Source organism: Siphateles boraxobius, unplaced genomic scaffold (genome assembly GCF_051911475.1).
Source record: "Siphateles boraxobius isolate OS27281-9 unplaced genomic scaffold, OSU_SipBor_1 25, whole genome shotgun sequence".
NCBI lineage: Eukaryota > Metazoa > Chordata > Actinopteri > Cypriniformes > Leuciscidae > Siphateles > Siphateles boraxobius.
In genome coordinates, this window is record NW_027508866.1 from 34,010,124 (window position 1) to 34,017,404 (window position 7,281).

The following is a 7,281-nucleotide window of genomic DNA, read 5'->3' on the forward strand; positions in this document are numbered from 1 at the left end:
ACAATTTTTGTCTACTAAGCCTCTTCTTGTCAAGAAACGTTTAGTCGACTATTGGGGGAAGCCCTAGCCGCCAGTATGTTTTGTCTTAAAATGACTTAAAGGGAACGATTAGACACTGTTCTCAATGATGAAATTGACAGCTAGTGGTTGAAATGGGCACTGCAGTCCAAATTCAAATTATTGGAGAGAGTTGTTTCTCCTGTTGCCAGATTGAGGATACGCAACAGGAACTAGCACAATTGACAATAGAAGACAACAAGCCTTTTAATATGCCTCTGGACATAGAGCTTTTCAGGCCAAGGCTTTTTAGTTCAGGTAGAATCTGTGATCTCTGACCTAGTTTGTTTGCTGGCTTCCTTGGCTACAATACGCTGGGTTTTCCGCCAACTAGCAACCTGGGGGGTTGAAATACTTTTGGGTAAATTGGCAGTGGGCGGGATCACACAGACAAAAACAAAAACAGTCATTCTGACAGTGAACACACATTTCATAGAAGAATAACTGGCTGTTGCATCGTTTTTCAGAGAAACAGTTATGTGAGGTTGTGCTTACAATCAAAAAAAATAATAATACATACAGCACCTTTAATATAGTAAACTAATGCTAACAAATAGAATCTTATTTTAGTGTTTCAAAATAAAGTGAATGAAGTTTGTATATTTTTATCTGAATAATGTGCAGAATATGATGTAGCAGAAGAATATTTTGCTGCACTGCAAACACTGTATATATTGTGCTGTTGTGCTCCTTTCGTGGTCCTGTGATCAATTGTTTATGAGCCTGTATTGCAGTCGAGCTGAACGCACGGTCATCCAACACTTTGAGAGCCAAACACTCTGTTAATATCAGTGCCACAAACAACCGGCCCAGCTTCAATAACACAAAATGTAATCTTTTGAGCTTGTAATTTCAGAAATGTTGGGACTGTGCTGCATTCTCTCATTCATCACGAAAAAACCTTGTTGTGAGGTATACCACCTCTCTCGGAGCACCACAGTTGTCTTAAGCAGAGAGACGATTGATTCCTGACACAGCTGAATCCATCACCCTCACGGCTGAAAAGCCCATGTAGAGTTAATCGGTCCTGCAAATGGATCGCAGGATCTGTGTGTTTGTGTGTGCGATTTGCTTAAAGTTCTAAAGTTTAATGTGTAATCCATCATGTAAGTTATCTCATCCATCTTTCTCCTCTGCACATGTGTGTGTTAAATGTTAATATCCTCATGTAATGCTCCTTCATTATGTGCTCTTACTGATAGTGCTGGATTATCGTTATATGGGGTTTTAATTATGTGATGTTAATGATTTACACTAGAGGCCAATCTTGTGCCAAATTAATGTTGAAGAGGCGTTTTGTGTCAATGCCAGTGTTGGTTTAGTGCCATTGAGAGACTATTTGTGATTTTATGAATATATATATATGAATATTTATTATTTCTAGTTAGAAATAATGCTTAGTTCCCCTTCAGGGACTACCGCTGCGTGAAATCGCAGTGGGAACGCCCTCAGCGTGACGCGTCTGAAGCATGAATGAAATCAGTCAATGGAGAGAATGAGCGTACGGCGAGTGACGTCATCGACCAGGAAGCTATAAATATCCCCTGAGTACACAACACGCCAGCTTTTAGTTACTTCAGCAGCTCTGTGTGTGTCTGAATCTGTCGATTGTGTTTGTCTGTTTTGTCAGGAGTTTTCACTATATATATTTTATATAAAAAAACCAATATGAGCGAGCAGTATAAGAAGTGTGTTCCCCCCTGTACTCGGCACATCACGGGTGGGGATTCACACGAGCTAAGTGTGGCTTGTTTGGGAGTGCAGCAATGCCCAGTCGGCTCTCGAGGGAGTCGATTGTCAGCATTGCGAGCGTTTTCCCTTGAGAACTCTGCGCTCGCGGCGATCGCTCTTCGAGGAGAGTGATTTGCTGCGAGCTCCCCGAGGCTCGGGTCCCGCTTCTGTTGAGGCAGAGCGGCGGCGCTTGTCTTGGGGCTCGCAGATGGATCTCGCTGGCGACGTTGAGACGGGCTCCGCCCTATCTCAGCTATCTCCGACGAGATCTAGTGCCTCTCACCCGGCTCTGGAAGCACGCGCTGCGGCGGTTACTTCTGCCCGGGTGGAGGCACATGATGATGTTGAAATGAGATTTTCCAGTTCTGAGGAGCTGGATGTCGAAAGTTTATTATCAGAGAAAACTAGTTTATCACATTATACTGCAAATGAAGAAGGTTTGATGGATGTATTATCTCGGGCTGTTGAAAAGCTAAAAAAAAATAATAATAATAAAATAACAGTATCGAGTGGCCAGCTGATAGACAGGTTTCTAGAATTAAAAGCAATCTAGATGATAGGTTTCTGTCTGCACGACCTCAACCTTCTAGCCGGTGCTTACCGTTCTTCCCAGATCTTCATGCAGAGTTTTCAAAGACCTGGGTTAGACCGGTTTCAAGCAGAATTTACACAAATCAGTCCAATGCTTATGGTAACATTGTTGGTGCTAAATCTGCTGGTTATGTGACGATATTGTAGGCGGAGGAGACGCTTGCGAGCTATCTCTCTCCTGCTTCATCGTCTTCACTTAAAGCACCGGCTCTTCCACCAAAAAATAAATAAATAAATAAATATATATACCTCTGTGCTGGTGGGGAAGGCTTACTCGGTGGCTCGGCAGGCGGCTGCATGTTTGCATACGATGACTTTTATGCAGGCTTTTCAGGCCGACCTGCTCAAAGGAAATCTGAGGGGGGTCCCCGCCGAGAGAGACTTGCGTTCACCTCCCTTAAGGGTGCCCTGTCTCTCCCGGCGCCCTCAGGGGCCCGTCCTACTAACCCTGCCGAAACAGGGCGTAGAAGGGTCTGGCGAGTGCTTTCCCGAGGGACGCTCGCCGCCTCTAAGGAGGGTTCTAGTGTGTTCAGACCAGTCGTTCCCTGCCGGTGCGCCGTTACAGGGCACTGTGTCTGTCACGCAGAATGTTCAACCAGAGCAAAGTCTTTCGTCGAGTTCGTCTTCAAAAAGAGCACAGCAGATGCGGAGTGTCACGTCTCGTGCCCCCCTGCAGAGAAACTGGAGGGACGAGGCGGGGTGCTCTCCGGCGCGGCCTTCTCGGGGCAGGACTGATCTGAGGACAGTCATTGTCGCCAGAAAGGCCGCGTCGAAAAAGTCCTGACGGGCTGAACGTCAGGACTCTGAGGGTGGTCCCCATCGGGAAAAACTTGAGTTCACCGCACAAAAACACGGTGCCCTGTCTTTCTCGATGCCCTCAGGGGTCTGTTCTACTAACCCTGCCTATACAGGGCGTAGAGAGACTCGGCGAGCGATTTCCCGAGGGACGCTCGCCCCCTCCAAGGAGGGTTGTGGAGTGCTCAGACCAGCTGTTTCCTGCCAGTATGTTACAGGGCGCTGTGTCTGTCACTCGGGATGTTCATCCGGAGGCCAGCCTCGAGAGGCTGGTTCCCTTAGTAGAGTTCCTGGCGGAATGGGTCCCCCACCCAGCAGGGAGTTAGGATACTACTTCATCGAAAAAAAAAAAATCCTGACGTGCTGAACGTCAGGGTTCTGAGGGTGGTCCCTATCGTGAAAGACCTGAGTTCACTGCACAAGAACACGGTGCCCTGTCTTTTCCGATGCCCTCAGTGGTCTGCTCTACTAACCCTGCCTTCACAGGGCGTAGAGAGACTCGGCGAGCGATTTCCCGAGGGACGCTCGCCCCCTCCGAGTAGGGTTGTGGAGTGCCCAGACCAGCTGTTCCCTGCCAGTACGTTACAGGGCGCTGTGTCTGTCACTGGGGATGTTCAAATCAGATCCGAGGACTGGTTTGTCATGATAGATCTAAAGGACGTTTACTTCCATGTATCTATCCTCCCTCAACACAGGAAGTTCCTGAGGTTCGCTTTCGGGGGCGAAGCGTACCAATATCGGGTTCTTCCGTTCGGCCTAGCACTGTCACCCCGAACATTCACGAAGTGTACGGATGCTGCTATAGCCCCGCTGAGGTTACAGGGCATCCGCTTTCTGTACTATATAGACGATTGCTTGATTCTAGCTCAATCGGAACAACAGGCGGTTCGGCACCGAGATGTCGTTCTTGCTCATATCAAGTGACTGGGGCTGAGGCTCAACGCCAAAAAGAGTGTTCTTTCTCCATTACAGAGAACCACTTTTCTAGGTGTAGTGTGGGATTCAACGACGATGCAGGCACGATTGTCACCTGCTCGTATTGCTTTGATTCTCGCTGCAGTAGATCAGGTCAAGCTAGGCCAGTCATCCACTGTAAAACAGTTCCAGAGACTGCTAGGTCTCATGGCAGCTGCGTCCAACGTGATACCTCTTGGCCTCTTGCACATGAGACTGTTACAGTGGTGGCTCAGGACCAAGGGATTCTCCCCGAGGGGAAATCCGCTTCGCATGATCGTGAGTTTGCGACGGTGTCATCACGCCCTGATCATGTGGAAAGATCCTTGGTTTCTGTCCCAAGGCCCTGTGTTAGGAGCTCCTTGTCGTCGCGTTATGCTAATGACAGATGCCTCTCTCACGGGTGGGCTCAGGGTCTGTGGGAGGACCATCATCGTCTGTCGCACTTAAACTGCCTAGAGATGTTGGCGGTGTTTCAGGCTCTGAAACACTTCCTCCCAGACCTAAGGGGCCACCATGTTCTTGTCCAGACAGACAACACATCGGTGGTTTCTTATATCAACCATCAGGGGGGTTTGCGTTCTCGCCCGCTTTACAAACTGGCACGTCAGATCCTTCTATGGTCCCAGGGGAAAATTCTTTCTCTGAGAGCTTTTATCTCCCGGGGTATTTAAATCAGGGGGCAGACATCCTGTTAAGACAGGGGCCGAGGCCCGGGGAATGGAGTCTTCACCCCGAGGTGGTGGAACTCCTATGGAAACATTTCGGTCTTGCCGAGGTAGACCTATTTGCTTCTCGAGAAACATCACACTGCCCGCTGTGGTTCTCTCTCAGCCATCCAGCCCCGCTGGGGTTGCATGCGATGGTACATCCGTGGCCGAGGTCACGCTTGTACGCTTTTCCCCCGATCGCTCTGCTCCCAGGAGTTCTGGAGAGGGTTCGCCGGGACGGGCTCAGTCTCCTGCTAATAGCCCCGTTCTGGTCGGCCCGGGTATGGTTTGCGGACCTAGTGTCTCTCCTCAACGGCTCTCCCCTAGAGATACCGATCAGGAGAGATCTGCTCTCTCAGGCGAGTGGGTCGATCTTTCACCCCCGTCTAGAGCTATGGAGGCTGTGGGCTTGGCCTCTGAGGGGGCCCAGCTCATAGATTCTGGTCTCTCGGCTGAGGTCATTGAGACCATCCTCCGATCCAGAGCTCCCTCCACGAGGAAGTTATATGCCGCGAGGTGGAAACTTTTCACCTCTTGGTGTGGAGAGCGCCAGCAGGACCCAGTTAACTGCCCGGTTGGTACAGTCCTGGATTTCCTGCAGGACCGTCTCTCCACAGGGTTATCCCACTCCACACTGAAGGTGTATGTGGCGGCCTTAGCTGCTTACCACAACCCTTCAAGTGGAGGTTCCCTCGGGAAACACCCGCTTATGTCTCGCTTCCTTCGTGTCACCTTGAGGCTGAGGCCTGCAGTTCGCACAAGGGTACCAGCTTGGGATCTGGCCGTCATCTTAGAAGGTCTCTCCCTTGCTCCTTTCGAGCCCATCGAGGAAGTTTCGGAAAAGTTTCTTACTCTAAAGACTATCCTTCTTCTCGCTTTCTCATCTCTAAAAAGAATTGGAGATATTCAAGCACTTTCGGTGGCTCCCTCGTGCCTGGAATTTGCTCCTGGTTGGTTAAGGCCTTTCTCTTTCCGAGACCAGGTTATGTTCCTAAGGTTCCAACTGTTTCAGTTAGACCTATAGTTCTGCAGGTTTTCTGTCCTCCGCCTTTTCTGACATCAGACCAGGAGAAAATTATTTTGCTGTGCCCAGTTTGGGTTTTGATGCTTACGTCCACAGAGCTGCCCTGTGGAGGAGATCGGAACAAATGTTCGTCTGTTTGGGTCACCTAAGAAAGGGTGTCCTGCATCTAGAAAAAGGATGAGCAAGTGGGTGGTCGAGGCCATCCCACTTGCTTATGGTTCGGCCCATCAGCCTTCACTTTGGCTGTAAGGGCTCATTCCACCCGGAGTATGGCTGCTTCTACAGCTCTTCTTTCAGGAGCTTCTCTTCAGGACGTTTGTGATGCGGCAGGCTGGTCCTCACCGCACACTTTCATTAGATTTTATTCCCTCGATCTTAGCTCCACTCCCGGGGCTCAGGTTCTCTCGTCGGTTTGTGTCTCCTAATGACACACGACGGGGATTTGGTCGTATGGGGATGTGGGTATTGCGTTCCCACTGCGATTTCACGCAGCGGTAGTCCCTGAAGGGGAACGTCCCGGGTTACGTATGTAACCCTAGTTCCCCGAAGGGACGGACGCTGCGTGTCCTGCCATACTCTCGGCATCCCCTTGGGTCGCTGCTTCAGTAACTTTTAAGCTGGCGTGTTCTGTACTCAGGGGATATTTATAGCTTCCTGGTCGATGACGTCACTCGCCGTACGCTCATTCTCTCCATTGACTGATTTCATTCATGCTTCAGACGCGTCACGCTGAGGGCGTTCCCACTGCGATTTCACGCAGCGTCCGTCCCTTCGGGGAACTAGGGTTACATACGTAACCCGGGACGTTTTAATCTTTATTTTGTGTCATTTTTAGTACTATTATTATTATTTTTTTTCATAATGTTTTTTTTTTGAAGAGACCATATTATGCCCTTTTTCAAAGTCTTGATTTTGTTTTTTGGCTCTACTAGAATAAATTTTCATGCTTTAATGTTCAACAAACATTGTTTTCCCCATATTCTCCATTGTTGCAGCCAGTCTGTCAGTAACGCTCTGGGGTGCATTTCCTAAAGCATAGTTAGCCAGCTATTGTCGCAAGTTCCATCGTTACCAAAATAGTCCAGTGATTTGGCGTTTCCCAAAACAATAGTTCCAACGAACTATCCCAAGCAGCATAGCTAACTTGCGTAGTTAGCACTTCAGCTCTTGATTTTTGGTTAGAAGCATAGTTTCCTGATAAATTAATTTTTCATATTATAAACATTATCTTTCAGATTAGTGAATAGTGCGCACATGTGTGTAAAACGCACAAGGGAACTCCAGAGTATAGAGTAAAACATCAATTAACGCAAATTGACATGAAACAATGTTTTTTCACAATGTTTTTTTTTTGTTGACATGAAACAAAAACAGTTAAGTCGTTAGGTGGCATGTTCGTAACAGCAGCATCTCGGGGAT